Genomic DNA, 26,359 nt, shown 5'->3' with positions numbered 1-26,359 from the left:
TGCTGTTGTTTTGTACCACCTCACTGCATTCTTTCCACAGAGATTTTGGTGTGGATGTTCATCCATTTTATTGAATTTTTCTGCTGATTTTGGGTCACCACTTGGCATTTTGTCCACAAAGATATTGTTGTGAGTTTGCATTTTTGAATTTGACTGTTGTTTTTATGTCACCATCTGCCTATATCCACAGGGATATTGTTGTTGGTTTGCATTTTTCATACGTTTGTTGCTGTTTATGTACCACCACCCTGAATTTTTTCAAAGGGGATATTGTTGTGAGCTTGCATTTTTATATTTTAACTTTTGTTTTGTGCCACCACTCTGCATGCTTTCAGCAGGGATATTGTGTTGGGTTTGCATTCTTTGTCTTTGCTGCTGTTTTTGGGCCACCACTCTGCAATTTTTCCACAGGGATATTGTTGTGATCTTGCATTTTTTTATTTCACTGTTGTTTTGTGCCATCACTCTGCATTTCGTCCATAGGGATATTGTGGTGGGTTTGCATTTTTGCACTTTTGCTTGTTTATGTGCCACCACTCTGCATTTTTTCCACAGGGATTTGTTTGTAAGCTTGCATTTTAGATTTTGCTCTTGTTTTGTACCACCTCTCTGCATTCTTTCCACAGGGATTTTGGTGTGGATTTTCATCCATTTTATTGAATTTTTCTGCTAATTTTGGGTCACCACTCTGCATTTTGTCCACAAAGATGTTGTTGTGAGTTTGCATTTTTGAATTTGACTGTTGTTTTTATGTCACCATTCTGCCTATATCCACAGGGATATTGTTGTGAGCGTGCATTTTTTAATTTCACTGTAGTTTTGTGCCACCACTATGCATTTCTTACACAGGGCTATTGTGGTCGGTTTGCATTTTTCATACTTTTGTTGCTGTTTATGTGCCACCAATCTGAATTTTTTCAACAGGGATATTGTTGTGAGCTTGCATTTTTAGATTTTAACTTTTGTTATCTGCCGCCACTCTGCATGCTTTCAGCACGGATATTGTGTTGGGTTTTCGTTCTTTGTCTTTGCTGCTGTTGTTGTGCCACCACTCTACAATTTTTCCACAGGGATGTTGTTGTGATCTTGTATTTTTTTTATTTCACTGTTGTTTTGTGCCATCACTCTGCATTTCGGCCATAGGGATATTGTGGTGGTTTTGCATTTTCTGTAATTTAGCTTCTGTTTATGTCTCACCACTATGTATTATGTCCGCAGTGATATTGTTTTAAGCGTCCTTTTTACAATTTCGGTTTTGTTTTGTGTCACCTCTCTTCATTTTTTCCACAGGGACTTTGGTGTGACCTTGTATATTTGAATTTCACTGTTGTTTCGTGCCACCACTCTGCATTTCTTCTGCACGGATATTGTGTTGGGTTTGAATTCTTTTTTAATTTGCTGCTGTTTTTGTGCCGCCACTCTGCATTTTTTCCACACAGATATTGTTGTGAGCTTGCATTTTAGAATTTCACTGTTGTTTTCTGCCACCACTCTGCATTTCTTCCGCACGGATTTTGTGTTGGGTTTGAATTCTTTTTTAATTTGCTGCTGTTTTTGTGCCGCCACTCTGCATTTTTTCCACACAGATATTGTTGTGAGCTTGCACTTTTGAATTTTGCTATGGTTTTGTGCCACCACTCTACCTTTTTCCACAGGGATATTGTTGTGATCTTGCATTTTTTAATTTCACTGTTGTTTTGCGCCACCACTCTGCACTTCGTCCAGAGGGATATTGTGGTGGGTTTGCATTTATTTTAGTGTTGCTTCTGTTTTTATGCCACCACTCTGCATATATCTTTGGGGATATTGTTGTAAGCTTCCATTTTTAAATTTTACTGTTGTTTTTTGTCACCACTCTGCATTTCTTCCATAGGGATATTGTGGTGGGTGTGTATTTTTTTGTAATTTTGCTTATGTTTATGTGCCATCGCTCTGCATTTTTTCCAAAGGGATATTGTTGTGAGCTTGCATTTTAAAATTTCACTATTGTTTTGTGCCACCACTCTGCATGTATTCTGCAGGTATATTGTGGTGGGTTTTTATTTTTTGTAATTGTGCCACTGTTTATGTGCCACCCCTCTGCATTTTTTCCACAGGGATTTTGAAGTGTGTTTGCATTTTTTAAATATTGTGCTGCTGTTTTTGTGCCACCGCCGTGCATTTCTTCCACAGGGATATTGGTTAGAGCTTGCATTTCTGAATTTCACTGTGGTTTTTTGCCGCCACTCTGCATGATTTCTGCAGGTATATTTTGTTGCGTTTCATTTTTTTGTAACTTTGCTGCTGTTATTTTGCCACCACTCTGCATTTTGCTGTGTGAATGCTCCCCTTCCTACTAGATTGAGGCGTCTCATGTTTCTGACACTGACCAATGGCAGATGAATAAAGATTTGGAGCTCAGCATAATTATGTTATAACTAATTATAGATAGTTTGTGGGGGATAGCGGAAGACAATCTGGCACCACACAGCTGGGGGAACAAACTGGGAAAGGGTAGGTCTGTTTTGCTCCAATCATGTTTCTAACTGTACACACAGAGTATTAACAGTATTAAAAGTATTGTTTGCGGTGAGCCAATTTGTCAGCTCTCATCATCCAGTTATGTGCCACTGTGCTGTTTGATTTGTACTTCCCCAGCTGTAATAAACAGCGTTACTTCTTGCCTGGTGTATGCTTCTTCTTGGACTATCATTGGTAACTTATTGATTAAATGCCATAAGAGGACCCCTAATACACACTGCTCCTTTAGTCTTACAATTCCCTCCAATAGGGCTCAGGGTGCAGGACCCTGTCATGCCTATCAGTTCAAAATTAGAGGTTCACTGTGGCACACCACAAACTCCTGTGCTCCCATGTGCAGACCCCACCTCTACATGCCACCTCACCCCTCCTCATCCTTGCCCCCTGAAGAGAACACAACCTACCCCCATTCCAGACCCCCATCCTGCTTCACTCACTTAGGCCTCCCACCTGACTTACCCAGGCCACCTTCCCAACTCCCTTCCCTCAACCCGACCCCTTTCTCTCTGGATCCACCCCACCAACACACCCTCACGCAATCCTTCCTCTCTTCCACACCACCATGACCATGCTTTGCAGCCTTAAACTCTGTTCGGGCAATCCTCGTTATCCCCCACCCAGCTGCCCCTCCAACACTGACACACATGTCCAGTGCCCCCCAGAATCTCAAAATAGAAAGACTCCACACTACCCAGATGCACTCTATACTACACACCACACCCTATCTCTCTTCCAGACACATGACATCCCCCCACACATATACCATCATGCCTCCCCCAAGCCAACAAGCCCAGTGGCATCTCTCTTCAACCTGCTAAATAACACATCTGGAACTCACAACAGACACCACTCCCCTTGCTCTTCTAGAAGTAAGTCCCCACACTCTGTCACTGACCCTAGAAGACTGTCACCTCCCTCAGCACCCCTCTCACCACCCCCCTCTTCACGGCAACTATCACAGCACCAGACTTCTCTGACCCTTACATCTATTCTAACCATTCCCCTTCCACCTGTTAGCAGCCACCCCCCACTGAAGTCCCCCTGAATCCTCATTCCTTCGTATCAAACACAATTAAACAACAAACTAACGTGCAGCCTGATCAATGCCAGATCTGTTGCAAAAAAACGCCACAACATTTACGACCTAATTTCATCTGAAGGCCCTGATATCCTCTACACCGCTGTCACCTGGTTCTGCCAAGACCTCCGGCCCACCGCACATGAGGCAACTCAGACTGCAAATCCCTCCTAATAATATTTCTCCTCACCGCCCCCACTCACATGCACAGATTCCTTCTCATATATAGACCCTGGGCTACAACAGATATCTTTCAGAAAATCTTAGCAACTCTTTATCAGCCATCTTCATCACTCACCCCTCCTCAAAATTCTAGGGAACTTCAATATCTGATTTGACGTCCCACAAAACCCTTTGACACAATCCCTTCTAGACAACCTGGAAACCCTACATCTGACACAATTAATTTCAGGGCCTACTCACTCTGCAGGCCATACCCTTGTCACAATCTTCAGCTCTATCAACCCTCTTCAGCCTCACCCACTAGTCTGGATGGACCATGCAGCCATCTTCTTCACTCTCTCGATCATAGATCCTCTGTACTCTCTGACAGCCCCAGGCCACCCACCCACTCCCCAATATGGAAGAAAGTCAAATAAACTCTAGACCGGGCAGATTCCCTTCTTTCATCCCTGTCCTCCCTACCACTCTAGTCTGGTCAGCTCTCCATCTTCCACTATTACTGATAGCTCTCGGAAGCTATTAGCCCACTCAACCCTATCAAACCCTTCTCTAACCAACAGGACCTCTCTCCAGATGGATCACCTCAGCTCTCAAATCTCTCCGATCCCAGAACCACAACCTAGAACACAGATGACAGGCAGACCTGTTGATGCTGAATATAATAGCATACGCCCAACAGCTCAAGGCCTACAGGGTAGAAATATGCAAGGCCAACAATTCATATTACTGGAAAAGAATCACCAATCCCACAAACACCTGCAGGGAACTCCAAAAGATTATCTCTGAATTCAAGGCCCCAGTATACACTGCCTCCCCCCCCCCCTCCTACGCTAAATCACTCTGTGACCCTCTCTCAGACCACTTCCACAACATAGCCCTGGAAAGAAACCTTGCTATTGTCACTAAAATAGCATTGTTCATGACCCGCTGCCTAGAATCCACAACTGGGTTCTCAGACCTGCCCTCCACTCACTCGCTTTTGGCTTCCTTCTCTTCTATTTCCCACCCAGACTTTCTAAAGCTACTAGCTAACCGCTGCCCTCATGATTCCCCGGAGAGCCCTGTCCTCCTACTCTTCTAAAAGAAATCATATCCTCAACCTGTGTGGCAACACTGCAAGATCATTATTAACTCATCTCTTACCTCAGGCACCTTGCTAGCAGAATTCAAGATCTTGTACATCAAAACCCTGCTCAAAAATTCCACACTCGACCCCTTTCTACAGATCAACTACAGATCTATCTCAAGCAACCAATTAATAGCTAAACTAATCAAACGAACAGCCTACAACTAGCTATGCCTTTTCACGGAAACCATCCTCCTCGTTGATCCCGCCCAATCCGTCTTCACACCCCAAGGAGGAACTGAATCAAGCCTAGTCGTCATCTGGGATGATCCCAAAAGAACCTCAGACTCTGAAGGTTGTGCTGAACCTATTCTCTTCAACCTCTCTGCAGGTGTGTAAACCATTTACCTATTCAAATTATGCCGATGATATGCAGATACTCATCCCCCTCTCTGGAAACTTTGAAACTGACTCTGAAACCCTCACCACCATCTACTCCACAATACAAAGATGGATGGCGGAGAACTGGCTATGCCTCAACGGGGAAAAAACGTAGCTGCTACTTATTGGATCACCTGCAACTATAATCAAACTGGACAAACAGTACTGCTCCTTCCTGATTGACAACTCACCTATTACCGTTTCCCAAGTGGTCAAAACCCTGGGGGTCTACTTAGACTCTAACCTCTCAATGGTCAGACAGGTCAGCGCTATAGCGTCTGCCGGTGCCTACCACTCCAAACTGCTCAATGCAGCAAGACCTTTCCTCTCTGAGCGGAACTGCCTCACTATAGGAAGAGCAATAATTGGGTCTTGACTCGATTATTGCAATGCCCTACTATTAGGCACCTCCTTCACGAATAATTGTAAATTACAGACTGTCCAGAACAACGCCCTCCGGGCTGGCACTGGGTTTTCTAAGAGGGAACACATTTCTGCTATCAGAAAACAGGTACATTGGCTACCTATCAAAGAGTGTATCATCTTTAAAACGCTCGCACTCACAAATAAGTACATCCACGACACGCTCCCCGGTACTTATCACAAAGAATCACAACACCGGTCACTGGAACGCCCACTAGGACTGCTTACACCAACCGCATCACCATTCCCAGAACCTTAAGAACTCACGCAGGAGGCTCCAGTTTCCCGGGCATGGCAGCCACACACTGGAACTCCCTTCCTGCCCATCTCAGAAATATAGATTCCCACATTGCCTTCAGGAAAGCCATAAAAACAATGCTATTCTTTTAACATTGCCCTTACTGTTTGCTTCCACTCACCATGCATTGTAAATTAAATGAACAAAGATATGTAACAGTTATCTTGCTAAAATGTTTTACATGTAACCTGTATGTAACTCTTTTTCCCTCACACTGGTGTTAACGCTCATTGTAACCACGAGCAAAGAATCTTTCTGTAACTAAGACACTCTCTTTCAACAGCGCCTCAATGCCTCTGGGCTGCTAGCATGCTTTACAAATTAAAAAAATAAATAAATTGACCACCTCACCCTCGCAGACAGACTCCACCCTCTAGACATCAGGGACACAGCCCTGAAGTGGATTTCCTCCTTCCTCTCCAACAGATCCCAAATAATGCACATTCCTCCCTTCTCCCTGACTACCCACCCTGTTACACATGGAGTGCCATTGGGCACCTTTCTCTCCCCTCTGCTCTTTAACCTCTACCTGAGGCCCCTCCCCACTCTCATGTGCTGTCACGTCCTGTCTTGCTATAACTACGCAGATAACACCCAAATCATCTTCAAGATCCCAAAGAGCCCTTCATCCACCCCCCTCCCCGACCTCGCATTCTGTCTCATAAAAATTGACCACTTGATCACTGCTAACCGCCTCTTCTCAACCCCGGAAAACTGAAATATTGATTTGTGGGAAGTCCGCCCTCCTCTCCCAACACACCCCTTGGCCGCACTTACTAGGGTCACCCCTCTCCACCTCCAATATGGTATAAAATCTTGGATACATTATGGACTTTCACCAGACACTATCAGATCACATCAACTCAGTGATGAAAACCTGCTACCTACTTACGCATTCTCCAAATCATGTCCCCTACCTCACCTTCCCACACATAGTTGCTGCAAACAGGGCTATATTCCTCTCATGCTTAGACTATGCTAACGCCCTGTACCTAGGAGCCCCCCACATCACAACTGAGAAAATTCCATTGGGTACAAAACACAGCAGCAAGGCTCCTTCTTGACCCAGTCATTAGAGATCACATCACACCTGCCCTTCGTTTCCTTCAATGGCTAGCGATCGGGCGACGATCCACCTTCCTCTCTGACATCTTCTTCTCTACCTGTGGTGTCCCCCAGGGATCTAACCTCTCTCCCTGGCTGTTCAACCAGTATCTGGCACTTCTCGCCCACCACATCGCCGCTCTCTGCCCCTACTTTCAGTGCTATGCGGATGATACCCAGCTCATTTTCAGGCTACCCTCGGCCTCCTCTTCTCCTTCCCTCATCTCTGACTGTCTTTCTGCTATCCAGGAATGGTGTGCTGCCAACGACCTCTGCCTTAATGCCAGTAAGACTGAGATTCTACTCATCGGCACTCCCACTCCCTCCTTCCCTGCTGCTCTCTGGCCGGCCTCTCTGGGCCCTCTTCCTGCTCCTACTTGCAAGGCAAAAAACCTTGGGGTCATCTTCGACTCCACACTCTCCTTCTCTCCTCACATATCTGACGTATCTAAGAAGTCACACTACCAGCTACACCTCCTCAGAGGTATCCTTCCTTTCCTCTCCTTCCCCCAGAAGCTCACTGTCTCTAGAGCCCTGGTTCTCTCTAAGATGGACTACTGTAACAGCCTCTATCTAAATCTGCCCGCCTCTACTCTCCGCCCTTTGCAACTCATCCAGAACAGGACTGCAAGACTTGTCCTTGGCCTCAAGCCCAGGGACCGTATCTCTCCAGGACTGAAATCACTACACTGGCTCCCAGTGACTGCGAGGATCAAGTTCAAAACCCTCTGCATTGTCCACAAGGCCGTCTGGGGCCTTGGGCCAAAATATCTTCAACTCTCTCTTCCTAAATATCTTCCTTCTCGAGCTCTTCGCTCATCCGCCTCCAACTCCCTCAGGGTCAGCCGCTTCTCCAAACAACGAGTTGGGGGCAGATCTCTTTCCACTGCAGGGGCCTCCCCCTGGAACAGCCTTCCTGCCTCCCTGAAACTTGAGGAGAACCACCTCCGGTTCCGGAAGCACCTCAAAATCTTCCTCTTTGCCTCCGCTTTCTCTCCCCCTCTCCCCTGCTAATACTACTGAAACTGCACTGAATCTGCAACTGGGCCATTCACCGTTCTCGGCCCAGCCACTCTCCCCTGCACTGCCTCCACGGCAACCCCTGCACTACGGGACTGTGTCTGTATCCATACAGCCCCCCTTCCCAGCACTTGTCTGCACTTACCTCGCACTTGCCACCAGCTGGCCCTTGTTATTTATCCTGTATGCTGTATGCTAATAACCCTGTACTGCACTTTCCCCTCTCCCTTTCCCCATGCACTTTTCCCTTCCCCTCTACCCTTGCACTTGCGCGATCTGTATGACACCTGGCCTAGTAAGATCGTTGTCTGTCTCCCCTTGTTCCCCCCCTGCCTCGTCGCGCCTTGAAACACTTGCATATATGCGCGTTACAAATGCCTTATCATATCATATCATATCATATCAGGGCAATGTGCATCACCCATCAAGCACTGCACAACACAGGACCAGATATATGCAACACAAACTCCCATCCTACAGGCCCACCTGAAACCTGAGATCTGGAACAGCTCTCGTCCTCATTATCCCAGTCGCAAAATTGACCAGAATAAGATCTTACTTCTCCATCCTAGCTCCCACTATCTGGAACTCGATTCCATTTAGAATCCGCCGCATTGAGGATCACCTCGCTTTCCTGAACACTCTCAAGGCATGGCTCTTCCCTTCTGCATCAAGATTGACCTAGTACACCTCCTGTGTGAACTTTTACCCCCAAAAAAGGAAGGTGGGGCACCTGATGTGTCAGCTAAGACAACACGGTGGTACCTAGCCCGCACAGAAAGGATTCCAGTCAAACCTTATGATACTATCTGTATAACCTCTTGGTAACTAAGAGCAGCCTTGATTCACTGGTACATATAGCACTCCATCACAATGGAACATAGCTCCCTCATAGGGCACAGCCAGTCACCCGCATACATCTGCAATAATCACTACTCAACTTCACAACACACATCACCACTGCCAATAGAATGCAGCTGAGTCCCACGAACAAAAATTCCTCCAGCTGTGCACATAATCAGTCTCCTTGACTCGCCTACTCTACTGATAGTCTACCACAGCACCCATCCACTATCCACATCTACATGGGCCGCTATCAGTACATAGCCACCCCCTAATTACCTTTGTGCTGGCTTAAAATGCACACACACATTTTAGAATCCTCCTCCAAATCTCACATCTCGGATCTGAGTCCTCCAAGGGTGTTCACCCCACAGCGTTTTGAGGCCATGCCAATGGAAGTGCGCGTTCTACAAATGCCATATAACATAACATTTGCCAGACACTGCTATTAGATGCCCAGGTACTCGCATCATTTCGCACCAGCTACTATCAATGGCCAGTTAAGATCACTACGCCAGTGCCGGGCAAGTTCCTTTGCCATGATGACACACAAGCCCAAACTGCTAGCGTTGCCAATGCTTTTTTACAATTCCGGTTCATTTGTTCCCCAATGGCAAGGAAGCAGTTGGCCACCTTCATCCTTTCGCTAATGAGAAAACACGATCACGTGTGGGAATCACGAAGAACGCTCCAGAATCCCAGATGAGGTAAAAGGTGTTGCCTTTTTGCTAAATTGTTCTTTGGGACATAGAGACCCGAGGTTTAATCCCGGCTCTCTATTTCACCAACCGTGTGATCCTTAGAAAAGTATCTTCTCTCTCCATATCTCAATTCCCCAAAATATGTGACAACATTTAAACAAAAAAAAGACATTTCATTTGCATGTGCAGTCCTCCTTTTTTCACACTAACTAATGCGATATACTGCAGCGACTACTCTCTCCCCTGTGATCCCCCTTTCCCCTGCCTCGCGCAGCTCCCCAGGGCATAGGAAATGGTGGCTGGTGAAACCTGGGGCCTGTGTCTGACAGAAGGGAAATGTAATTTAGCAAGTACTTGCGACCTGAAGTGGGGCCTGGAGGCGTGAGAACTGGGCCCCCCTGGCATATCCTCTTGCGGGCTAATAAACATATAAAAGAGAAACAACTGCATTAATTGCAATCAACTCTCCTCTCCTCCTTACCCCCCTCTCTCGGTTCCCCCTGCGGAAAGCATCCAAAGTGCACCCAGGCCCCCCTCCCCATCCATCTAGCCCCTCTCCCCGCCCCTTCAGAGCCTCCTGCGGGGCAGACAACCCTGCATTTCTATGACCCCTTTAAATGCTGGGTCTGCATTTTTCCCATGGCTCCTACTTCCCTGCAGAATGTCACACTACGGGTCAAATAAGGTGTTTTTGTCTTGTTTCCCTTTGATGTGAACTATTACGGGTGCCGTGGTTTCGGGAGGAGGAGGGTGCTGTGCGATTTGCACAGCTATGACGTGCTCCTGTCCTACACACACGTCCCCGTGGACCCCCTCCCACCCCCGCCGCTGTATGCGACACCTGCCGGAGCCCTCGCCCCCTCCTGCAGACTGTATGCAGTGCATGCACAGCCACACAGCACGGCATTGAGGTATAACTTCGGTGAGCGAGAGTCGCATGCTTCACTTTCAACAGCAGCAGAGGTGCGCCCTGCTCAGGCATGTCCCGAAATTCCCAAACTCGTCTGTGTGCCAATGTTGGATATCAAATCCGTGAACACGTGTTCCTGGCGGCAGCCTTGTACCAGATGCCAGGCCCCGGGGTGCGAGGAAACCTCGAACCTGACACACATGTGTGTGCAGGCAGTGCCAGCGCGCGGGTGCTCTACGGGGCATATTGGGGTTTCGTCTCTATGCCAAATGAACGGTAATGGGGGGCGGGGGCGGTCTTCCAGTGGATGAGTTGTTGGCAGCAGCACAAAGTTCGCCAATTGACCCAGTTGTTTGATCTCTTCATACGCCGGAAGTTGGGAACTGCCACAAACAGGCAACTATGACAGGTGCGTTATCACACAGATTTAATCATTCATGGATCTTTTTAGTGTGTAACCCATTTTGGCAGAAGAAGGCATGCACTGCACTTTATAGTGCCGCGAGAGATTTAGAATCTAAGGCGCCCCGAAGGCCCTTAATAACAGGGACACGTTCGTGAAGATGCAGGCCAGTGGCATGCTCCTGCCCTCTTTGGCTACCAATGTTGCGACTAGACCCCCGAAGTCCTTAGAATACAGGAGGATTCGAAGATATTCAGGTGGTGACTCAAAACCCATTAGTTCTCTCGGGCCTTCCAGCATGTTTTGGATCATACTACACCTCAACAGAAGCCCATTGCAATTACATTGAAGGGTCACATGGTGGCGCATGAGCCCTTCACCGGTCCACAGGACCTCTGCTGAAAAGTAGGCACTTCTCCAGAAAGACATAGGGCCTCATTACAGGTCGCGCGGTCCGGAAATAACACTGGTAATTCCGGACCGCCCGATCCTGTCTCCTGCTCCTGCAGGCGGGAGGTGATGTTCCCGCCAGGTCTGACCTGGCGGGTTTAACACCGCCCGCCTGCAGGCGGACTTGGAAACACCAGCACCATCACGAGATGGTGCCGGTGTTCCCACTTCCCATTCACATTGAGTCCTACGGGAATGGGGATTTACCGAATTCTGCCTCAGGAATTCCCGGGACACCAGGGTGGTAATGCCCTGGTATTTCCGGGAGTCACAGAGGCGGAATGGTAACACGAGTCTGGCGGTAACCAGGTGGTTTTACCGCCTCGGTTACCGCTGGACTCGTAATGAGGCCCATAGTTCTCAACCTTTTGTGTCACAAGGTGGGTGGAAACATCTGATTTCTTTTTGGGCGGATGAGAGCCCATTGAAGTGAATGGGTGTGCAAGAGGCTTGGGGGAGAGTGAGCGGTTTACAAGGCAGGTGACACCAGCCCAGAGTGTGTGAGTTCAGAGCTATGGATGGATGCGTTGACTATGCCTGGCTTGTAAATCAATGTCCTCGTGCATAGAGCAGTCACAGGATTTATGTCATCATCATCGTTGTCTCCTTTATTGCCATAGAAACAAGTTCTTGTATGCTAGGGATGAGACAACAGGTTAGCCAGGAAGGGTTCTTGCCTCTCCTTGTTAGCCCCCTCTGATTGGGCTCTGAGGTGCCAGGAGGAAGACTTCGGCCACATGCCACTGTTCCACTTGCCTCCCTCTACCTGCCTCCACCATCTTCCCTTGCGATCTGGATGCATTACATCACTGCAGAAAATAAGTAAATAAATTCGAGAGCCCAGAGCTGACTCTAAATGCAACATAAGCAGACCATATCAGGGGGACACTGAGGGAGTGGACACGCCTACTGTGTCTCGCCCACTGCATTGCCATTTTCTGCTCAAGTTTCCAGTGCTACGCTGACAATACTCAACTCATTTTCAGGCTGCCCTCGGCCACCTCCTCTCCCTCTCTCATCTCTGATTGCCTAACTGCCATTCAAGATTGGTGTGTCGCCAATGATCTCTGTGTGAATGCCAGCAAGACGGAGATCCTCCTCATCGGCACACCTTCAACATCCTTTCCCCTCACTCTCTGGCCGGCTTCCCTTGGCCCTCCTCCTACCCTCACCTGCGAGGCAAAGAACCTCGGGGGTCATCTTTGACTCCACCCTTTGCTTCTCCACCCACATCTCTGATGTCTCTAAAAAGTCAAACTTCCTACTGCACCTCCTCAGAGGTACTCTGCCTTTCTTCTCCTTCCCCCAGAAGCTCATGGTATCCCAAGTTCTGGTTCTCTCTACTATTGTAACAGCCTCTTTCTAAATCTATCAGCCCCTACTCTGCGCCTTCTGCAACTAATCCAGAACAGGACTGCAAGACTTGTCCTTGGCCTCAAGCCCTGGGATCGTATCTCTCCAGCTCTGAAATCTCTCCATTGGCTCCCAGTGGATGCAAGGATTAAATTCAAAACCCTCTGCATTGTCCACAAGGCTTTCTGGGGCCTGGGTCCAAAATACCTTCAGCTATCCTTCCGCAATACCTCCCCCCTCGAGCTCTTTGCTCCTCTACCTCTAACTCACTCAGGGTCAGTCCTTTTTTAAATAAACAAGCTGAGCTTAGATCTTTGTCTTCGGCTGGGGCCTCCTTCTGGAACAGCCTCCTTGCCACTCTAAAACTTGAGGAGAACCATCTCCGGTTCCGGAAGCACCTCAAGACCTTCCACTTTTCTTCTGCCTTCGCTCCCCCTCTCCCCTGCTGATCTGTTCTTTCTTAGCATCGTGCACCTGGCCACCCTATGTCCTCCGGGCCCAGGGACCTGTTCACCCTGCTAACCTCCCGCACTGCCTCCGGGCCGCCCCTCGCACTGGGGTCTGTATCGGTACCCATACAGCACCCCCCTTTTTCTTCCTGCACTTATCAGACCTACCCTGTCTGCTGCCTTAAACCTATAACATGCAAATTGCTGGCTGCACTACCACTGTTTGTTGCCTTTATTATTTATTTATTTGTGATTATTTATCTGTTTCTCCTCTGCTTCGCCCTTTCCACTTCTCCCCCCTACCATGCACTTTTCCCCTCTCCCATGCACTTGCGCATTCTCAATGTCACTGGGCTTAGTAAGATCTCTGTTTTGTTCTCCTCTGTTCCCCTCCTTTGCCTTGTCGCGCTCTGAAACACTTGTGTACGAGCGCAATAGATAAAAAATATCAATATCTTGCTCTGGAATGCCGCGGCCTGTTAGGATTGATCCCATCCCTAATGGGAAGAAGTCTCGGCAGGAAAGCTCAGGGGCAACATGCTCTCCTTGGTAGCAAGACGACACAGAGAAACACAGGTTCGATCCCCAGATCCGTGCTTAGAAACATCTGGCTATTAAGCGCGTTATAAATAACCTATCATATCATATCACATCAAGAAGCATGCCAACATCTAGAGCCTGCAACCACAAATGACCTCCACCGACCATAATTCTCCTGGCACTCGTGGCCCCAAGAAATTATCTTCGATGTACATCTGATGGGTGCTAGTGTGGCAGCTGCCTTCTAGGTGCATTTGTCCTCTGAAATGTACTTACTTTATTTCTACCCTTCAGGAAGTTATGTGTGTCTATATATCATACTCTGTCCCTCCTTTTCCCAGTAGAGTTGCACTTAAATTCTTGATCTTCTCCTCACATGACCTGTGATGTTAACAAATCCCAAATGTCACTGCTTATCTGTGGACTGACTCCATACTCATTGCTCTTGCTTCTGGAACTAGGGTGGCCAACTGTCCCGTATTTTGTAGGATCGTCCTGTATTTGGGGACTCTGTCCCACAGTTTGCAGAGTGGCTGTGTGGGACACAGGTTGTCCCGACTTTTTTTGTTCCCTGGAGTGTGACTCTCGGGAGACAGCAAGTGGGGACAACCTGCGTCCAGCATAGCCACTCTGCAAACTGAAGTGGCCATCTACACACCACAGTGCTGCCACCTGCTGCTTTCTTTCTCTGGGCGGCTCCACGGCCCCTGCTCTTTTTGAGCCTGCAGGTCCAGCTGCTAACCCTCTGGCACCTGTCTTCATTCTAATGCTAAAGCTTTGTTCCTTGGGTCGTGATGGTCATGTTTGCAGTTAAAAAACGTGACCATCACCTCCCAAGGACAAACCATTCGCATTGCAATTAAGCAAGGGGTTAAGAGCCATTAATACATTAAATTACAAATGGGGAGGGCCAAAAGTGAATGACGCTGTGATGGCATCACCGCCTTGTGGGCAAGTGTCCCGCAAAAGGTTATAAAAAATGTGGCCACCCTATCTGGAATGGAACACACTGCTACAGATGTGCCCTGCAGAAATGTACACACTTCTATGCGTGTGGCATCCAACACCCAAAGAAATGCCCCAATGTGTACTGCAGGACATGACACAAGGACCCAGATGAAGGCTATGAAGCTGAATGTGATACTTAAGATGTGACCTCCAAAACTGGTCAGAACACTCTATATGAGACTTCCATACTAGATACAATACTCTAGAATGGGACTTCAAAACTGGATAGAAAACTCTAAGAGCCAATATTCTAAATAAGACCTCACAAGGGAAACCTATTTATCTAGCTGTGTCCTTGACAATTAAAAGAAACACTAAGGGCACGGATTCCAGAATTTAAGGCCGGTGGGATAGCTCATGGGCAACACGTTTGTTTTTTATGATAAGGAAATGTGTATTTTCCACACACCCTCTTGCTGCGCCACAATTATGTGTGAACAAAGTTCCATAATCACATGTGTTGGTGATCCAATTAGTTTTGTTTATTGGCCCTTTCCGATTACACGTGTTTCGGCATTGACTATGCCTTTTTCCAATCAGGGCATATCCTTCAGCGTTATTCATATATGCTTGTTTGTAGAGATGTTGAGAAAGTACTGGGGTAAATCCCATCTGCTGAAAATGTTTGTTTCTTGCAGCTCACAAGATACCCCATTTATGAACACTAGAGCAAGACACAAGACTCAATATGTGGCCTCTAGAATTGTGCACACATGTTATGTTATGTTATGTTACTTTGCATTTATATAGCGCCTTATGTACCATTAGTATGGTCTGAAGGCGCTGGTAGGTTGAACGCCCTCGGGAACCGAAGTTCAAGTCAGTAGAGAGAGTAGAGAGAGTCAAAGGTGCTTGTGAGCACCGGATATGTGTGCAGCTGGTGTGGCATTCATGCAATAGCTGCTTCATAGCGGTAGGTGTGGTGGTTGAGAGATCAGGGGTATGTGTTAATTCTGGCAGGTTTTATCCAGACCGGTTCTGGCTGCGTTGGGCCTGAGGAGAACGCCTGGCTGGGGGGTGTGAAACCAGCAGTTATTAGTTAGAGTGATGTGGAGTATGAGGCAGGTGTTGGTATGAGAACAGCTATACCGAATGGTGTCATAGTATCTGTGTTCTAGTTGAGTGGTGGTGTAAAGAGGAGAGTAAGCATGATGATGTGATAAGATGGTTTACATGCTCTTTCAAATGTTACATGCATTCCAAACCATTCATGTATGTCGTGCACTTCTATGCACTCCGAAACCGTTCCACACACTCCTAAACCGTTCAACGCACTCGGATCTGTCCATGCACTCAGATCATTTCTGTGAATTCTAAGTTGTTTTATGCACAATTCTAAGTTGTATTATGCACACCGTCCACATTTTCATCTGTACCTTCCACATATTTCACTTGTACCATTCACATGTTACATCAGTACCTTCCTCTTACTTCATCCGTTCAATCCACATACGTCCCCATTCCATCCACATACGTCTCCATTCCATCCACATACGTCCCCATTCCATCCACATACGTCTCCATTCCATCCACATATGTCTCCATTCCATCCACATACTTCGCCCACTCCATCCGTTCTGCGCACATCTATGCATAGGTCTTCCAAAAGAAAAAAACAATACTTCCAATATGTACTGAAGGATGGGATATTTTTATCACACAACGGTCAAACCCACTGTGAAAAAACAGCCTTCCTGCTTAGTGGGCAAAACTATGTACTACACAACCAAAGGAATGTACATCACTGTGTGCCAGATCATCACTCTTCAAAGAAAGAAATCTGGAGAGTCTTAAACAAATAACAGACCCCCATCTCACCAACTATTCAATGTCAAATTTATTCCAAAACATTATTATTGCAATTTATTCACATTAATGATCATAACAAATATTCCAAAATACATTTATCAAACTTGCAACACAATACGGTAATGTGCACACATATATAGAAATCCATAAAAAACAAACATCAATTCTAACATCACTTCAATTCAATGTCACAAAAGTGTATGTTGCTCAATTTCTTGTTAACCCAGCACTAGTAATATGCTAAAAATGATAGCCCAAGTTGTCCACGTTTCTGTCCTGTCAGCTCAAATCTGCCATACATTCATCAGGGGAATTGTGTATATCTTGTGGCGTGTTCTCTCTCCCTGGTCTTTGATGAAGCTCCCTACTAAGTGGTTATGCTAAATATCCTTCTTAAGACCCACAAACAACCATGTATGGAAAGCATATCCCATTTGCCCTTTGCAATTTGGGTGGTTATGCAAAGCCAATTCAATGAAATTTGCATATTTCACCTTGATATGCTAATTTCTGGCGATGTTGCATCCCATTGTGTTTGTTAATGAGTCCACCCACTTCTTTTTTCAGGACTTGACCCCTGATTAGGACCACAGGATTGATGCCCGGAAGTAATCAAGCATTAGAGATTTAGAAGAAGTATTTCATATTATGATGAAAAGGAGCATCAATGGGGTCCAAAGATGACATCTAGGGCCTTTGAATGTACATTGTGACACAGTTTACTAAAGAAGATTCCACCTATGATAAGAAACTAGGAGGAAGGTCCAATACAGTCACTGTAAGAGGGAAGCAAGAGGAGGCCAGGCTGTTACCTCCCTTCTAAAGGAGGACAGTGAAGTACAACATACATGGTTGTTCGTGGGTCTTAAGGATATTGAGGATAACCACTTAGGGCCCGATTCTCATGTAGGGGTTAAGTACCGAAAAGGACGTTAAAAGGCTTAACAACCTTTTCAGTACTTAAGACCTATTCTGAAGGTGGCGCATTCTACCAAAGTCAGAAGGAATGCGCCACTTTTGGAATACATGTGGCGGTTGCTAGGGTGGGTTGGAAACCAACCTAGCAAACATCACATTCGTAAACTTGCTTTTTGTCTATTCTTGTGCCACTCCTCCAGTTTAATATGTGCACTAAACTAGCGCACATTTACAGTACCCCTTTGGTGCCATTAAACTGAAGGAGTGCCACCCGTGTAAATGGAAGTGTCCATACACCCATGTTGTATATGGACACTTTCATGTACACCAAAGCAAGCATCTTCAACTTTGCTGCAACGTTGAAGCTGCTTGCTTTGGTGTACATGAAAGTGTTCATATACAACACACGGGTGTATATGAACACATTCATTTACACCAAAGCGAGCAGCTTCAACGTTGCATCCTGCAACATTGAAGCTGCTCGCTTTGGTGTGAATGAAAGCGTTCATATACACCACACAGGTGTATATGAACACTTTCCTATACAGTAAGCATCTTCAACATCCTGCAATGTTGAAGTTGTTCACTTTGGTGTATAGGATCAGCAGCATTTTCGTTAAATAACGATTCCCTCGTTATTTAACGAAAATGCTGCCGAGATTCTGCAATCCGCCTGTTTCCATCAGAAACAGGCGGATTACAACGAAAGCACTGTCGTGCTTTACGATGACGCCCAGGCCCACTTCAGAATAGCAGTGGTGCCTGGGCGTCACGAAATGGCGCAGTTAATCGTGCTATTTAGCACGTTCACTGCGCCATGATGAGAATCCGGCCTAGGGAGCCTCATCAAAGACCAGGGAGAGAGAACACGCCACAAGATATGCAGAATGATTTTCAGAATGCCCCTGATGAATGTTTGGCAGATTTGCGCCAAGACAGAAACTTGGACAAGTTGGGCTATCGTTTTTAGCGTATTACTAGTGGTGGGTGAAAAAGAAATAGTGCAACCTACACTTTTGTGACATTTAATTGAAATGATATCAGAATTGATGTTTGTTTTTATGGATTTCTGTATATGAACACATTGCTGTATTGTGTTGCAATTTTTACTAATGCATTTTAGTATATTTTGTATGATCATTAATGTGCATAAATTGCAATAATAATGTTTTGGAATACGTTTGACATTGAATAGGTGGTGAGATGGGTGTCTGTTATTTGTTTAAGACTCTCCAGATTTCGTTTCTTTGAAGAGTGAACATCTGGAACACAGTGATGTAACTTCCTTTGGTTGCGTAGTACTGAAGGATGGGACACAATGACCCAGAGGAAGACTTCTTCGCTGAAAGTGATACTTCAGACGTGACCTCCATAATTGGACACTATATTCTAGCTGAGACCTCTAGAACTAGATTCAGTACTCTATAGAGGACCGTGGGAGCTCAACATATCGCTCAAGATATGTCCTTGGCAACTGGACACAATTCTGTCGCTGTGGCCTCGCGATCTGATCACATTGCTCCAAAAGCGAATATAGTGTGGCATCCTTAACCCTACCTAATACCCCCATTGGCCTCCAGAACTGAACATAATAGTCCAGATGTGGCCTCCAGAAGGGGCCCAATATCCTGGCACTGCTATTCAAAACTGGTGATAATGCTCAAGATGTGGCCTCCAGATGTGCGTTGGAGGACTGGACTCAAAATAAATCCTTCAAAAGTGAACACAATTCTTTAATGGGGCAGCTGGGAAAGGGCACAATTCTACAGGTGAGCCTAAAGAACTGGAGGCCAGTCTCTAAATTAGACCTCCCGAAATGTACACAATACTCCATGTGAGGGTTGAAGGGCCATGTGCCCAGCAGTAACATAGACTCACGTGTGTTTCTTGATGCGCTTCTCCTAATGCACTTCAAGCCATCCACAATCTGAGGTCATTTTCTATATGAGAATTAAATGATGGCCAGCACCAGGGTAATGAACATAATAATAAAAATAGTGATGTGTGCTGTGAGGAAAAGCCCTCATGGATTTTGTGTCCAATAGGGATCTCTAATCAGGAAGGTAAGTTATTTATACCTGAGCTGGAAGATGTCATAATGCAACCTGCTCGCCTGCTCTGTGGCAGCACTGGACCATAACCAACCACATCCATAGCTGCACAGAAACCTTTTCGTTACTTTAAAATATAGTCATGCGCCCTTGTGCTTTGAGAAAAAGCAGACAAGTTACCCTTCTTCTCCGTGTTTTGTGAGAATTTGACTTTTATTTAACATATTTAGTTTTTCTTATAGTGCCCTTTGTGATAACACGTGTTTCGACGTTCACAACGCCTTTTTCAAATCAGGGCTAATGTTGTTGATTCAGATTTCAACTTAAGTTTTTCATAAGTCATGGATTAAATCCCCTTGTGCAGCCTGTCCCGTGCTGAAACGTCCTCAGAGACATGCCTCCCGCTTTCATTCTTTTGATGGGCGGAACACAGAGTTGATTAGCGTGGTGACTTTTTGGGCATGTGGCAAGGTCTCTGGTAATGGTGTCTGCCAGGTAAGATGTAGCAGAGAGATTAATGCATTTGTGTGTCAGACTGAGTATCTTAAAGTTGATCCTTTCTTTGACAGGGAGTCAGTGGGCTGCGCGTCTAGCCTGAGTGATGTGATGTGGTCCCTTTTAGGGATGCTGAGGGCGGCTCGGAGTGCGTTATTTTGTACTGTTTGTGGAGGTTGAGATTTGAAGTGCCTGCAAGGAGGGCATTGCAATAGTCTAGTTTCGCTCCTATTGTGGCCCAGGCTATGGAAAGGCAGTTTTGGGTGGTAAGAAATGGCTTGATGGCATTTAGGAGTTTGGTGGTATGGGCAGATGCTGATGCAATGGCGTTGACCTTTCCGGTCATTGACAGTGTCGAGTCAAGATAGACTCCTAAAGTTTTGACAGTGTTGGAGACCGGTATGATGGAGTTGTCAATGGTGAAATGTTCATATTTTGGGTCCAGTTTGGGTACAATTTCCCTGGGGCCTAGAGGATGATCTCGGTTTTACCCCTGTTTAAACAGAGTCCATTGGTTGCCATCAATGTTTGAATGATAGTGTATATTTGAAGGAGGGCTGTAGCATCCTGATCGTAGGAGCCAGTGAGGGGAAGAAGTACTTGCGTGTCGTCGGCATAGTTCGTATAGGCTATGCTGAGCGAATCAAGTTTGTTGAAGAGAGGTTTCGTGAAGAGATTGTAGAGGGTAGGTGCGGTGCATGAACCCAGTGGCACTCCGCAGTGGATGGTGGTGGGAGGGGTGGCATTTGCCTGATCGGCTCTACCTTATAGAAATGAGGTTATCCATGGTGTGGCTGTATAAGAGAACTGGGCTGTGTTAGTATGTTAGAGAGATGGGAGGTCAGGATGTTATGGGCAACCAGATCAAACGCGGCAGAGAGATCTAGGAGTAACAGCAATGCGGGTTTGCCTTTGTCCATTTTCTTGGTGATTTGGTTTTTCAAATCCAGAAGGGCAGTTTCCGTGCGGTGACCTTTGCGGAAGCCTGATTGTCTTTTGGCTAATATAGCTTTGGTTTCAAGGAAAAGTTGGATTTGGGAATGGGCGGCTTTATCCAGGATTTTAAGGAGGAAGGGAACTGTGGTGATTGGACGGTAGTTGTTAGGGCAGGCGGGGTCTAATGAAGGCTTCTTTAGGAGGGGGCGAACCCAAGCCTCTTTTAGGCTTTGTGGGATCATGCCTGTGGAGAAGGAAGCATTGATGAATGCTGTGATAATAGGGGTCAGTGCCTCAGAGCATTGCTTGATAATGGCTGGAGGGCAGATGTCTCCTTTGCAGGTGAAGGGTTTCATATGGAGGAGCAAGTCTGCTACTTCTGCATCTGTGACTTTTTTAAATGAGAATAGAGGGGTGTTAGGGTGAGAGGTGGAGGGTGCAGCGGAGAGTGAATTGTCTTGCTTGGGTAGAGCTTTGCGCTGTGACTGATTTTTTCTTGAAGTAGGTTGATTTTGTTCAGGAGAGCTGACTGAATATTAGAACACCAGGCCTCATCTTTGACAATTTCATCAGGGCTGGAGGGAGGTGAGATGAGATCTTTAAAGATTGCGAACATTTCTTTGGATTTAGAGCTGGCTGAGATGATTCTGTGGTTAAGGGATTCAGATTTGGCTGTGAATATAGCTTTTTTGTAGGTCACAGCGATGGTTTTGAATTCAGTTAGAGTGGTGGAGTTGGGTGATTTTAGCTAAGGGTAGACGTTTGTTGGCACATAGAGTAGATAGCTTATGCATGAACCTCGGGTTAGCATGCATAGATTTTTTTCCCCTGTCCTTGAGAGGCGCTATGGACTTGATGGCTTTGGTATGGGTGTTCGAATAGATGTTTGCGAGAATGTCAGGGTTGTTGGTAAACGGGGGTTTAAGTTCTGGGATGTCTAGAAGAGGGAGGAGGTTGGCTTTGGTATGTTTATTAGAGCTTCTGACTTTGACTGCAGGGGCGTAGGAGAGTACTTTGGGGGAAGGTCTGGACGGAATAGTGAATTGAATGCAATGGTGATCTGTCCAAGGGTGTGGTGCTAAATTGGTGATGGTGGACGAGCAATTGTGGTCTGCGATCCAGTCAATGGTGCAGCCTTTGGAGTGAGTTGGTTCCAAGATTTTATGGGAGAATCCTAAATCAGAGAGCTCATTGGCGAATGGCGAGGAAGCTTTGTCTTTTGGGTCGAGTAGGCCTAAATTGAGGACTCTGAGTAGGATGGTTCTACTTGTACTTTTTAGGTTGTTTCCTAAAATGTAGAGGATTTGTTTTTGGTAGTCTGGGGTAGTGCCAGGTGGTATGTATGTGATCACAATATTTATGGTGTATGAGGGAGATAGTGTTAGCTTGGCAGTGAGGAGGTCAGCGTTGTTATCCCACTGTTGGTTGCAGAGTCTGATGGTAAGTGTCTCTTTGGAGATAAGTGCCACACCTCCGCCTTTACATGTCGTGCGATCCTGCCTTAGGATGGTGTATCCTAAGGGGAGGGCAAGTGAGATGGCTGGGCCTGAGGCTTCATGGAGCCATGTTTCTGTGACTGCTACCATGTCAAGGTCGTGGAGGATGATGAGGTTGTTGATTTCAAGAGCGTGGGCAGGGAGCGGGCGAGAATCCTAAGTGGGAGCGAGCGAGCATTGATGAGTATGTATGTATAAGAGCTGTCGGGGATAGAGGAAGGGGATAACCAAAGAGACTAAGCAAGATGGTGGAAATGGAAGGGGTAAATGTGATGGGCGATAAATATGGGGTGTTACAGAAAGCATACTGATGAGATCGAGGGTGTTCGAGAGATGCTCAGATTGAGAGAGATGAGAATGTTGGCAGAGGTTAGAGCTGGACGACCATCATTTTAAATTGACTACGAGAATTTTTTTCTTTTTAGGTAGGGTTCTTTTAAGGGTTTGCTGAGAGGTAGCTATGCCAGGGCGATAAGAATCAAAGGATTTCTTATTTTTGAAGGCAGGCAGCTCTGACCAAGTCCCACTAGAGCAGCGCAGACGCACTGACACCGTGCTAGAGGACTGACAGACCAATGAGCCTCAGGTACACTTCAGTCAAGGAAGAATTTTTGGACACAAAATATATTTTTGAATATGTGTTGCAGAACTTCAGAAAAATTGCACGTTTTTTTTTTCTCTTTTCCCACTCATTTTAATAGGTCGTAAGGACAAATCAATGTCAATTTCTGTTATCCGTTAACTGTTTTTATATTCTTTTACTGTGTTAGGTTTAGGATAAAACCAATGCACAATAAATAAATATTGCTTTTTTGAACTTTGTTTTTAATCCGATGCCCACAGTGGCAGATTCCCAAATCCATGCACAGCATTTCAATGAAGAACACCTTCCTCCCCCGCGTAACAGTTTGCTGCAAAAGAGAAGTGGCACAACAAGGACTTGGGCAATGGAATCCTGATGGTTGGCTTTCTGCATACCGCCATTTAAACAATGCCGCAAAATATAGAGATTTGTGCCACAATATTTCCTTTTTCTTGCCACAAAATTTTGAAATCAACCATGTTGCTATATATGTGACAAAGTAGCCGCTACTGTAAATTTTAAGGATATTGCAAGCCACCATGAAGTTTTGTGACCAAATAGAGAAAAGAGGCGGAAGGCTGAGATCCTTTATAAGGTCACGGAACTGCAGGGCAACTTGCTTATGCAGGGCAACTTGCTTATGCAGGGCAACTTGCTATATCCTTTTTTATGAATGGTAGGGGGTATTTTATTCCTTATAATACATGGCCACAAACACTTAATTAAGCAATAAGCCCCAAGCCGGGGGGGACATTACCGTGTTAGGTAATGGCCCAGGCCCATAGTTACAGGCCAGAGCGACTTGCTAATGCCCCCGCGGCAAGGGGCTTATTGCTATTAGTACCCCAGCGACGCAAGACCAGGGTACTAATAGCATTCTTTTTCTGTTCTGAAATGCTGCAGCATTTCGGATCAGTATATATATTTTTTTTAATGGCCACTGGCGGCCATTGGGAACGGACATGCTGGGGACAGAAGTGTTCCCAGCGCGTTTGCTCTCGAAAATGGAGCAAAAAAAAAAGGTACGTGTGTTTGGGAGGGCAGGGAGGGGATTGTTTGGAAAGGGGGGAGAAAACACCTGAATCCCCGGCGGGGATTGCAGCCTCCAGCCGTGTGGTGGCTCGGCTTGGGGATTACCCCGTTCCGAGCCTCCTCATTGGCTGAGGGGCTGCCATACCTCCCGGCCGAGGGATATGAAGGCGAGGGATTCTGCTTTGGGTAATGCCCTGGCGAGGGCCAATCAGATTGTTTGTTACATTCTGATTGACCCTCGCCGGGTACTTCTACCGCATCCCTAGCATAATATAATGTAAAAGATCTTCCATCCCTGATCCATATAATCAAACCTGTTTGGATTTAAAAAAGCAAAAACGCAACTCCTAAAGTGTTGTTGAAAAAAGTTTTAATGTTGTGCTATAAAATAAGCAATAACATGCAGATTCTTTCTCACGTATTAAACTCCAACTGTGTACACATTAAACCATAAACAGTCCCTTGTCAATCCATGGCTGCAAAGTGACACAGAAGTCACAACTAGCCAGTAATACGACAAATATGTCCAGGCTTTTATATCAATTTGTACTGGCTCACTATACAAAGGATCACCTTTCCTTTTCACAGCACCCTTCTTTATCCATACCCAATCACCAACACATATATCATTGGCTTTACTTCCTTTCATTTCATTTGCATACCTCAACAACTCTTCTTGCCTCCTGTCCACTCTCCTTCTCACATCCTCAACATCAAAATCAGATGCCATGGCCCTCCCCGGCCACGGAGGCGATGCTCGCGTATTTCCCTTTGTTTCTCGCAGATCATCTCGAACGGCCTCACCCCCGTTCCCGTTTTTGGCCCTGTAATAAAAATCAAAAGCAGGCCCGCATGGCACAGAGGGTCAGGTGAAGAGGCAGTGGGATGGGTGTGGAGCATACCTGCCTAACCTCCGGAATTTTTCCGGAGACTCCGGAATTTTGAGCATTTCTCCGGGTCTCCGTAAAAGTCCCTCGAATCTCAGGAATTTTCAAATGTAGGCAGGTATGGTGTGGAGGGTGACCAGGAAGGTTGGGGGTGATGATCCAGGGTTCACGGGAGTCTGTTGGGAGCCATACCTGCCCAGTCTCCGGGTCTAGCCTGGCGACTCAGGGTGTCCACGCTCTTCTACGGGTCTGCGGGCAAGAGCATGGCGTCTCCGGGTTTCTGGCTGTTTGGTGACAGGCCTCGTGACTCTGTAACATCGGCGGCCCGGAATAGCGTGCAGCTTCTTTCTACATGACGGACAAGGTTAAACGTTAACCGAGAGCCGCAGTGAAGACGATGCGTGTTTCTCAATTAATGTGGAGGCTCTAAAAAGTGGGCGGGCTGGTGGGCAAAAGTGGGCGTGGTGGTGGGCGGGGCGTCGTGTGATGCACATCTCTCGGTTTTCCTTTCTGAAATGTAGGTAGGCATGGGCACAGGTGGGGAGCAGTATGCGCAGGAAATCATGGGGAGCAGGGAGAGGAGTAGGCAGCCTGCGTGGTACACATTATAAATAGCCTGTGTCCCTTGCATCGTGATTAGCTGACGCCTCTTCCCAGGATACTAATGGAAGTCACATGTACTTAGGAAAACTGTGGGCCACTTTTCCGCTTTAAAATCGTACACATCATTAAAAGAGAAGGGGGTTTAAAGTTGTTGTAATGTGTACAACACACCCCTATACACCACAGTCTGGTATGATTTAATATGCTGGCACTTGATTCCCGGCCATGTATAAACCATTTGTGGAAAGAGGAAAAGTGCTGAGTAGCTCCATGACTGTATGACTGTATGTCAGCCTTACGGACATTATCAACCTTTTTTTTTTATATATAGCGCTTCATGCTGTAGGCTTCTCAACAGGGTGGACTCGCCTATAGGGAACCCCGGAGATTTCCCAGTAGGCCTCTGCACCTTGGGCCTCTTTTGTGTTTTATTTCCAAATGTTCTCATAGGGAAAGGGTTGGACTTGCTGAAAATGTGTAATATGGGGCCACTTTGACAATTTTTTCCAGGGCCCCTTTTGGTTCCCAGTCCACTCCTGCTTCTCACTTGTAAGCATCATGGTAATAAGAGCTGTTCATATTACCAAATGTAATGGTACTCATTTTATTTTCATGGGAAGGATGTAGGACTGTGTGAACTCTGACGGGATTAAAATAAGCAAAGTGCAGGTTGGCCCTTGCGAGCGCTTAATCCACGACTTTATTTATACTATAGTGAGCGTTAAGAGCAAATATTTCACAGGTTTATGGCTGGTGTTC

This window comes from Ambystoma mexicanum, chromosome 2q, assembly GCF_040938575.1.
Source record: "Ambystoma mexicanum isolate Mex_15411 chromosome 2q, UKY_AmexF1_1, whole genome shotgun sequence".
NCBI classification, from domain to species: domain Eukaryota; kingdom Metazoa; phylum Chordata; class Amphibia; order Caudata; family Ambystomatidae; genus Ambystoma; species Ambystoma mexicanum.
This window is presented reverse-complemented; position numbering follows the sequence as displayed.